General features: G+C 39.0%; 1 non-coding gene across 1 annotated transcript; it reads right to left on the reverse strand.

The window, feature by feature from the left end:
- Positions 1 to 9,954: 9,954 nt before the first annotated feature.
- Positions 9,955 to 10,029, reverse strand: Trnas-uga. The gene has a single exon. It is a non-coding gene; the product is annotated as a tRNA-Ser (tRNA).
- Between the last annotated feature and the right edge of the window lie 438 nt (positions 10,030 to 10,467).

Here is a 10,467-nt window from a genome sequence, read left to right on the forward strand (position 1 = left end):
AATGTTGTGACAGGTGCAACAGAGTAACATTGTTTTCATGGGCCAAACTGATCAGAACAAGCCTCTTTGTATGTATGGTTTGTCCATCCAAATTCAAGAGAACTGGTTTCATTCGCAGGTGATGTAGAAAACTCAATAAATTTTTGAAAACATTACACAAAAATTTCAGTTTGCATCCATTCAGAAGGATGAGTTTGTAGCAAAATATTGTATGGTGAGGCAAGATTAGGGAGTACCAGTCTTACCCCAAGTGCAGGGGTTATGGAAAGAAAACAAAAGTACACTGTTGCTGACCAAATCTGTGTTGTCTGACATTGTGTAAATACCTACTAATCATCTAATATTCCTGGCTAAATAGTTTTTATAACTGTAATGAGCAAGAAGTAATCACAGTTTAGAAACAAAAGGACATTAATCAGCTGATGCCATAAAACAAATTTACCTTCATAGATGCAGTGAACTGAACAGCAACAACAAGCAAAGGTCACTATTTCTTCTGGACTAATGGAGTGTAATTCTGTATCTCTCCACCAGAGGGCATAAATAATGACATCAAAAAAACAGTACCTAGTTTGAACCCACTACTGAGTGTTATGCTGCTTTCCCCTATCAAGAATCAGCATTAAATGAGGAATCTAGGAATGTGCTATAACTCCCTACATTTCGCTCTCTTAGGGATTGTTAAAAAGTTTTGGACTAGTTGCATTTTGCAGTGCCCCCAGAATTTGACAAAAGTCTGGAGTCACATGTGTTCCAGCCGCTTTGAACACACGTTATTTTGTAGTAGGTTGTTGCATAAACAGATACACACTGCCGCAGAATGTTATTTGTGCAGGCTAACTGAGAAAGAAGAGCAAAACCAGGCCAGCAAGTGACACACTTGGTTGCAGCAAAGAGAAAAGAAAAACTTCTGGCCCAGAATTCCGTGGACGAATTTCATGCACAAAAAACATTGGTGATTGTTGTGTGTTGTGGAGAGACAACAGAAGAAAAAAATGATTATTATTAATAGTGACTTGCTCTTGAGCAGACAGAAATGTATATTAGTATTGTATCATTGAGAAAAAATGTTATTTAATTTGGTTGAATTCAGTCATGTGTGAATGCTCTAAGAAAGTGTGGGCTTACTGTTTAATGTGGCAGTGAAATGGTGTACTGAATTTTGAATATAGAATATGTTAACAGCAACTGAATTTTGAGAGAGTCTTTATTTGGATTAGATAATAGGATTTTGGAATAGTAGGTGAATTTTCACCTTCTTCAAAATATAGAATCTTCAGAGAAGAGTTTGATGCAATGAGCCTGTATCCGGCATTCAAGTAAGTTCACACGATAGTCCAAGGAGTGCGGCTCTAAGTTTTAGAGAAGATACAACGGGGTACCACAATTTCAGTGCATGACCGTGGTTCACTGCTTTAAAAAAAAATCATGTAAAGGTCTAAAGTGCGTGATAGGAATGTCTCAACATTCTCCTGACTTCAACATCTCACTCATCATGGGGGAATGGTGATTCCGTTCCTCAGATGGATGCTGACGGCACCGAAACAAGTCCGTATTTGCAATGCAAATGATGTTAGATGTAGGAGGTATAAATATAAAAAAAACTTGCATGCTCTGCTTATTTTCATTCTATTATTTAATATGAGAGAATATTCCGGGGCAACTCATGTAATGGAGCAAAAGTTTTTAGACTGTTATAAGACTCATTTGTGGTGTAAATTCAAAAACATCACGTAGAAAGCTGTTCAAAGAACTGTCTATTCTAACCACTGCTTCTAAGTATATTTATTCCTTAATCAAATTTGTTTCAAATATGTTGTTGTTGTGGTCTTCAGTCCTGAGACTGGTTTGATGCAGCTCTCCATGCTAATCTATCCTGTGCAAGCTCCTTCATCTCCTAGTACCTACTGCAACCTACACCCTTCTGAATCTGCTTAGTGTATTCATCTCTTGGTCTCCCTCTACGATTTTTACCCACCACGCTTCCCTCCAATGCTAAATTTGTGATCCCTTGATGCCTCAGGACATGTCCTACCAACCGATCCCTTCTTCTAGTCAAGTTGTGCCACAAACTTCTCTTCTCCCCAATCCTATTCAATACCTCCTCATTAGTTACATGATCTACCCACCTAATCTTCAACATTCTTCTGTACCACCACAATTCGAAAGCTTCTATTCTCTTCTTGTCCAAACTATTTATTGTCCATGTTTCACTTCCATACATTGTTACACTCCATACAAATACTTTCAGAAACGACTTCCTGACACTTAAATCTATACTCGATGTTAACAAATTTCTCGTATTTAGAAACGCTTTCCTTGCTATTGCCAGTCTACATTTTATATCCTCTCTACTTCGACCATCATCAGTTATTTTGCTCCCCAAATAGCAAAACTCCTTTACTACTTTAAGTGTCTCATTTCCTAATCTAATTCCCTCAGCATCACCCGACTTAAATCGTCTACATTCCATTATCCTTGTTTTGCTTTTGATGATGTTCATCTTATATCCTCCTTTCAAGACACTTTCCATTCCATTCAACTGCTCTTCCAAGTCCTTTGCTGTCTCTGACAGAATTACAATGTCATCGGTGAACCTTAAAGTTTTTATTTGTTCTCCCTGGATTTTAATACCTACTCCAAATTTTTCTTTTGTTTCCTTTACTGCTTGCTCAATATACAGATTGAACAACATTGGGGAGAGGCTACAACCCTGTCTAACTCCCTTCCCAAACACTGCTTCCCTTTCATGCCCTCGACTCTTATAACTGCCATCTGGTTTCTGTACAAATTGTAAATAGCCTTTCGCTCCCTGTATTTTACCCCTTGCCACCTTTAGAATTTGAAAGAGAATATTCCAGTCAACATCGTCAAAAGCTTTCTCTAAGTCTACAAATGCTAGAAACTTAGGTTTGCCGTTTCTTAATCTATTTTCTAAGATAAGTCGTAAGGTTAGTGTTGCCTCACGTGTTCCAACATTTCTACGGAATCCAAACTGATAGTCCCCGAGGTCGGCTTCTACCAGTTTTTCCATTTGTCTGTAAATAATTTGTGTTAGTATTTTGCAGCGTGACTTATGAAACTGATAGTTCGGTAATTTTCACATCTGTCAACACCTGCTTTCTTTGGGATTGAAATTATTATATTCTTCTTGAAGTCTGAGGGTATTTTGCCCGTCTCGTACATCTTGCTCACCAGACGGTAGAGCTTTGTCAGGACTGGCTCTCCCAAGGCTGTCAGTACTTCTAATGGAATGTTGACTACTCCCGGGGCTTTGTTTCGACTTAGGTCTTTCAGTGCTCTGTCAAACTCTTCACGCAGTATCGTATCTCCCATTTCATCTTCATCTACATCCTCTTCCATTTCCATAATATTGTCCTTAAGTACATTGCCCTTGTATAGACCCTCTATATACTCCTTCCACCTTTCTGCTTTCCCCTCTTTGCTTAGAACTGGGTTTCCATCTGAGCTCTTGATATTCATGCAAGTGGCTCTCTTTCCTCCAAAGGTCTCTTTAATTTTCCTGTAGGCTTTATCTATCTTACCCCTAGTGAGATAAGCCTCCACATCCTTACATTTGTCCTCTAGCCATTCCTGCTTAGCCATTTTGCACTTCTTGTCGATCTCATTTTTGAGACGTTTTTGCCTGCTTCATTTACTGCATTTTTATATTTTCTCCTTTCACCAATTAAATGCAGTATCTCTCCTGTTACCCAAGGATTTCTACTAGCCCTCGTCTTTTTACCTACTTGATCCTCTGCTGCCTTCACTACTTCATCCCTCAGAGCTACCCATTCTTCTTCTACTGTATTTCTTTCCCCCATTCCTGTCAATTGTTCCCTTATGCTCTCACTGAAACTCTGTACAACCTCTGGTTCTTTCAGTTTATCCAGGTCCCATCTCCTTAAATTCCCACCTTTTTGCAGTTTCTTCAGTTTTAATCTACAGTTCATAACCAATAGATTGTGGCCAGAGTCCACATCTGCCCCTGGAAATGTCTTACAATTTCAAACCTGGTTCCTAAATCTCTGTCTTACCATTATATAATCTATCTGAAACCTGTCAGTATCTTCAGGCTTCTTCCATGTATACAACCTTGTTTAATGATTCTTGAACCAAGTGTTAGCTATGATTAAGTTATGCTCTGTGCAAAATTCTACCCGGCAGCTTCCTCTTTCATTTCTTCCCCCCAGTCCATATTCACCTACTACGTTTCCTTCTCTTCCTTATCAAATTCCAGTCACCCATGACTATTAAATTTTCGTCTCCCTTCACTATCTGAATAATTTCTTTTATCTCATCATACATTTCTTCAATTTCTTTGTCATCTGCAGAGCTAGTTGGCATATAAATTTGTACTGCTGTAGTGGGCGTGGGCTTCGTGTCTTTCTTCTCATACTCCATGTGTTATTAGAATGAGAAAAATTCCCACGTACCCTCTACTGTGCCCTTCACAGTGGTTTGCAGAGTATGTTTGTAGATTTGACTGTAGATATAATCAAACAATGGAAAATCCAGGATGGAATGGAACAATATTATGAGAAGGAAAGTTGCTACTCACCGTATAGTGGAGATGCTGAGTTGCAAATATGCACAACAAAAAGATTTTCACACTTAAAGCTTTCTGCCAATAGCCTTTGTCAACAATAGATACACACACACACACACACACACACACACACACACAGACACACTCATGCAAACGCAACTCTAACACACAACTGCAATCTCCAGCAACTGAAACCACACTACGAGCAGCAGCACCAGTGCATGCTGGGAGTGGTGACTGGGGAAAGAAGAAGGCTGGGGCAGGGAGGGGCTGACAGATAGTGAGGTGCTGCAGGTTGGGTGGCGGGCAATGGAGAGGTTGGGAGGGGGGAGGGGGGGGTTTGCAAGTAGCTGAAAGGAAAGATGTATAGAGAAATAGAGAGAAATGAACAATAAATAATATATAAAAAAGCCCTACTGCCCCACCAAACCACCCCCTGTTAACTTTCCAGAGTCTTTTACCTCAAACCTTGCCTCACCATCATTCCCCAAATCCCTCAACATGCAGACTGACCTTACATTCGCAGGAAGAACCACAATCCACCATCCAAAAACTGATTTCGACATTATAATGCTCTGTGCAAAATTCTACCCGGCAGCTTCCTCTTTCATTTCTTCCCCCCAGTCCATATTCACCTACTAAGTTTCCTTCTCTTCCTTTTCCTACTATCAAATTCCAGTCACCCATGACTATTAAATTTTCATCTCCCTTCATTATCTGAATAATTTCTTTTATCTCATCATACATTTCTTCAATTTCTTCGTCATCTGCAGAGCTAGTTGGCATATAAACTTGTACTACTGTAGTGGGCGTGGGCTTCGTGTCTATCTTGGCCACAATAATGCATTCACTATGCTGTTTGTAGTAGCTTACCCGCACTCTTATTTTTTTATTCATTATTAACCTACTCCTGCATTACCCCTATTTGATTGTGTGTTTATAACCCTGTATTCACCTGACCAAAAGTATTGTTCCTCTTGCCACTGAACTTCGCTAATTCCCACTATATCTAACTTTAACCTATCCATTTCCCTTTTTTAATTTTCTAACCCACCTGCCCAATTAAGGGATCTGAAATTCCACTCTCCGATCCATAGAATGCCTGTTTTCTTTCTCCTGATAACGATGTCCTCTTGAGTAGTCCCTGTCCAGAGATCTGAATGGGGGACTATTTTACTTCCGGAATATTTTCCCCAAGAGGACGCCATCATCATTTAACCATACAGTAAAGCTGCATGTCCTCGGGAAAAGTGCAATTGCCTTATCATTTGTGACTGGAGTGAGGATATTTTGGTGTGGAGGAAAGAGCATCTTACCCTTGATAGAGACTTATTGACAAAAGCAGTAAGTAAGTTTCTGAACATTTAAAAAAAGCTGCCAATCTTTTCAACACTTTGAAATCTTATCACTATCTGACTCAATATTTGTGCAAATTTCTTCAGATAATAGTTTGTTGTAGATAACTGTATCATCTACGAACAGTCTAAGATTACTGTTGATACTGTTTGCAAGTCAGTATACAAAAAGAGCAGTAAGGATTCCAACAAGATTCACTGTTGCATGCGTAAGTTACTTACTGCTTTTGTCAATAAGTCTCTATCAAGGGTAAGATGCTCTTTCCTCCATACCAAAATATCCTCACTCCAGTCATAAATGATAAGGCAATTGCACTTTTGTTACAAATCATTGGTGTTATAAAAAGTCAAGAAATACTGTATCCACCTTTAAATGTGCCACTATAGGTATGAGAAGGAAGAAAGATTGGGTTTAATGTACTGTCAACATGAAGGTCATTAGAGACAGTGTACAAACTTGGATTGTGACAAGACTGGGGAAGGAAATCGACTGTGTCTTTTCAAAGGAATCAAGGCCTGGAACAATTAGGGGAAATCACAGAAAACCTAAAACCAGGTGGTCATACATTGGTTTGATCCATCGCCCTCCTCCATGCAAGTCCAGTATGCTAACCATCTCACTCAGTTCTTGCTATGAGAACAATTCAATACTCAACTTAAAATCTACAGTTCAATGTGTTAGGGTGCAGTTCAGCAAGATAATAGCTTTACCAGGTAAACATGCCTGTGATTCAGTGTTTGCAATATTAGGACATTTTTGCAGCATACTAATTACTAAATAATTTAGTTGACACACCTCAGTTGGACTTAAAACTATTTATTACAGCACTGAAACTTTGACAAAGACATGTACACAATTGACATCACAAAAACTGATCCAGCACTGGCACACCATGGCTTCTACCATGGATAAAATATAACTGACATTAATGAGAACTGAATGCTCACATAGTTGATTGTTTTCATTTCCATGAATTACAATTAAAGTTTAATAGATCTGAATGGTTTATTAACAAATGTGTATTGATAAATATTTTTGTATGGAGTAATAGTTTCCCTGATTTATGCAGATTATCTCTCACAAATGCACAGCTCTAGTTGAGTAAACAGTGCATTGCATTAAAATGTTTATTAATTTTAAATTATATGGATTCTGATATTCCTAGTACATTTTCAGTAATATTACATTCAAGTCTTCAAAATTAATTACAGCTTTTCTGCCTGAAATTTCAGGAAGTCATAAGGCTCGTAGCAGTTTACACTCTAATTCTGATAATAATCTTCATCTAATAGTACATAATGAATTTACAATGAAAATTAGCTGACTATACTGCAGAATGTTTGTTTTTGAAGAGGTGACATTCATTTATAAATCACTGTAATGTACATATACAATAAAAATATGGGGTGCCAAAATTTATGGTCGACATGGTATAAAGGTAATCTGAACATGTTCTGTACACCTACATTACATTGATCCATTTGCCGCCAGTGTATCACACTGTAGACTTATGCACGAGACTCTGCCAGGCCATGTGTGGAGCAAAAACGGGACATCTGTTAGAAACAGCAAATTTAATGTGTTTTGGGTATGTGACAAAACAGTGACAACAAATAACCTAATTCTACATCTTCATCTACACATATAGTCTGCCAGCATGTTAGAGGGTAGTAACATGTACCACTACCAATCATTTCCTTTCCTGTTCCACTCACAAACAGAGAGAGGGAAGAACGACTGTCTGCGTGCCTCTGTATGAACCTTAATCTCTCTAATCTTATCTTGATGGTCCTCACGTGAAATGTACATTAGCAGCAGTAGAATCATTCTACAGCCAGCAGCAAATGCCCATTCTCTAAATTTTCTCAACAGTGTTCCATGAAATAACATCACTCTCCCTCCAATGATGCCAACTTGAGTTTTCAAGTATCTGTGTAATGCTTTCATGTTGTTCGCATGCACTGGTTACAGATCTAGCAGCCCACCTCTGAAGTGCTTCAGTGTCTTCTTTTATTCTGACCTGGTACAGGTCCCAAACATTTGAACAGTAATCAACAGTAGGGTAGACTAGTGTCCTATATGCAATCTCCTTTACAGATGACCCACACTTCCTTAAAATTCTTACAAGAAACTGAAGTTGACCTTTTGCCTTCCCTACTACAAACCTCAAGTGCTCATTCAATTTCATATTGCTTTACAACACTGCACCTAGATATTTAATCAATGTGACTGTATCAAGTAGCACACTATCAATGCTGTACTTGGAGATTATGGGATTGTTTTTATCACTCATTTGCATTAACTTACATTTTTTTTTCTACATTTAGGGCTAGTTGCCATTCATCACACCAACTAGAAATTTTGTCTAAGTCATCCATATCCTCCTACAGTCACTCAATGATGATGCCTTCACATACACTTCTACATCATCAGCAAAGAGCCACAGACTGCTGCTTACTCTGTCCACTGGATCAGTTATATACACAGAAAATAACAGCAGTCATATCACACTTCCCTGGGGCACTCCTGATGATGCCCTTGTCTCTGATGAACACTCATGGTCAAGGGCATTGTACTGAGTTCTGTTACGTAAGAAATCTTCCCAGTTACTCAAGTACCTGGGAACATATTGTTTGTACCTCTGTGAACAGTTGGCAGTGTAGCACCATGTCAAACACTTTATGGAAATCTAAGAATACAGAATCTACCTGTTGCCCTTCAGTCATGGTTCACAGGATCTCATGTGAGAAAAGTGCAGACTGAGTTGACATAAGTGATGCTTTCTAAAGCTGTGATGATTTGTGGACGGAAGCTTTCCCCTCTCAAGGAAATTTGTTCTATTCAAACTCATAGTATGTTATTCTGCAGCAAACCAGTGTTAAACATACTGGTGTGTAATTTTGAGGGTCTGTGATTTTGTGCTTTTTTGTATACAGGAGTCACCTGTGCTTTTTCCATTCATTTAAGAATTTGCACTGGTCGAAAGGTTCATAATAAACCCAAGCTAAGTAAGGGGCCAGTGCTGTAGAGTACTCTTTGTAAAACTGAACTGGAATTCCATCAGGACCAGGTGACTTACTTGCCTTCAACTCTTTCATTTGGTTCTCTATATCAGGGATGCTTATTCCTATGTCCTCTATATGGAAGTCTGTGTGATGATCAAGTGATGATATGTTTGTACAATTCTCCTGCATGAACAATTTTTTAAATGTGAAATTTTAAACATTGGCATGACTTTTTGCTATCTTCTACTGCCACAGCAGACTGGCCAACAAGTGGCTGGATAGAAGCTTTAGCAATTTTACATAAGACTAGAATTTTCTTGCATTCTTGGCAAGATCTGTTGCTAAGGTATGATGGTGGTGGTTGTAAGCTTTGTGCATCCATCTTTTTGCATACACAAGAATTGATATTAACTTTTACCTGTCATTACTTGCACATTCTCTTTTGAACCAAGAGTGCAACAGTGTTGGCTTCCTCAGCATTTTTTGAATTTTGTTGTTAACTCATGGTGGGTCTTTTCCATCATTAATCCACACACTCAGCATGTCAACATGTACTTCTGCAGAGTATGTCTTACAGTCTGTTTAAACTTTACCCGTAATTCCTCTATGTCCATCATACTGGAATTAAATGACATCATTCATTGTCTAAGTGGGATGTTAACAACTGTCTGTCTGCTCTTTTCAGCAGATACACTCTGCCAGCATTCTTGGTTGATTTATTAACTTCTATAGCCAAAGTCACTGTGATGGTCACTAATCCATATCCCCGTAATCACACGGTCAATTACACCAGGCCTGTTTGTAGCTACAAGGCCAAAAATATCTCTGTTTTGTGTGAGCTTTCAAACTGCCTGCTCATGACAATTTCCTAAAAATGTGTTCAAAAGGTATACATATTAAGAATGGTGATAAGCATTACATATTACTGAGTTGATTTTTTAAAAAAAAATCTTTTCAGTCTGTATTACATAAAACAAATTCAGTAATTATGGAGTGATGTGTAATTACTCTACAAACTGAAACTTCCTGGCAGATTAAAACTGTGTGCCGGACCGAGACTCGAACTCGGGACCTTTGCCTTTCACGGGCAAGTGCTCTACCAACTGAGCTACCCAAGCACGACTCACACCCCGTCATCACAGCTTTACTTTTGCCAGTACCTTGTCTCCTACCTGCAGGAGAGCTTCTGTTAAGTTTGGAAGGTAGGAGACGAGGCACTGGCAGAAGTAAAGCTGTGACGACGGGACGTGAGTCGTGCTTGGTTAGCTCAGCTGGTAGAGCACTTGCCCGCGAAAGGCAAAGGTCCCGAGTTCGAGTCTCAGTCCGGCACACAGTTTTAATCTGCCAGGAAGTTTCACATCAGCGCACACTCTGCTGCAGAGTGAAAATCTCATTCTGGACTCTACAAACTAATTGACACAAGTATGATAACTCCAGTCAGTACTTACTTACTTTTCGTGCCTGGAACTAGACTTCAGACTTCCAAAAATCAGCAGCCAATATGGCCTTGTCATTTGCCTCCCATAAGTCATTCATTGTGCAGGGCTGATCTAAATA

Source organism: Schistocerca piceifrons, chromosome 8 (genome assembly GCF_021461385.2).
Source record: "Schistocerca piceifrons isolate TAMUIC-IGC-003096 chromosome 8, iqSchPice1.1, whole genome shotgun sequence".
In the NCBI taxonomy this organism is placed as follows: Eukaryota; Metazoa; Arthropoda; class Insecta; order Orthoptera; family Acrididae; genus Schistocerca; species Schistocerca piceifrons.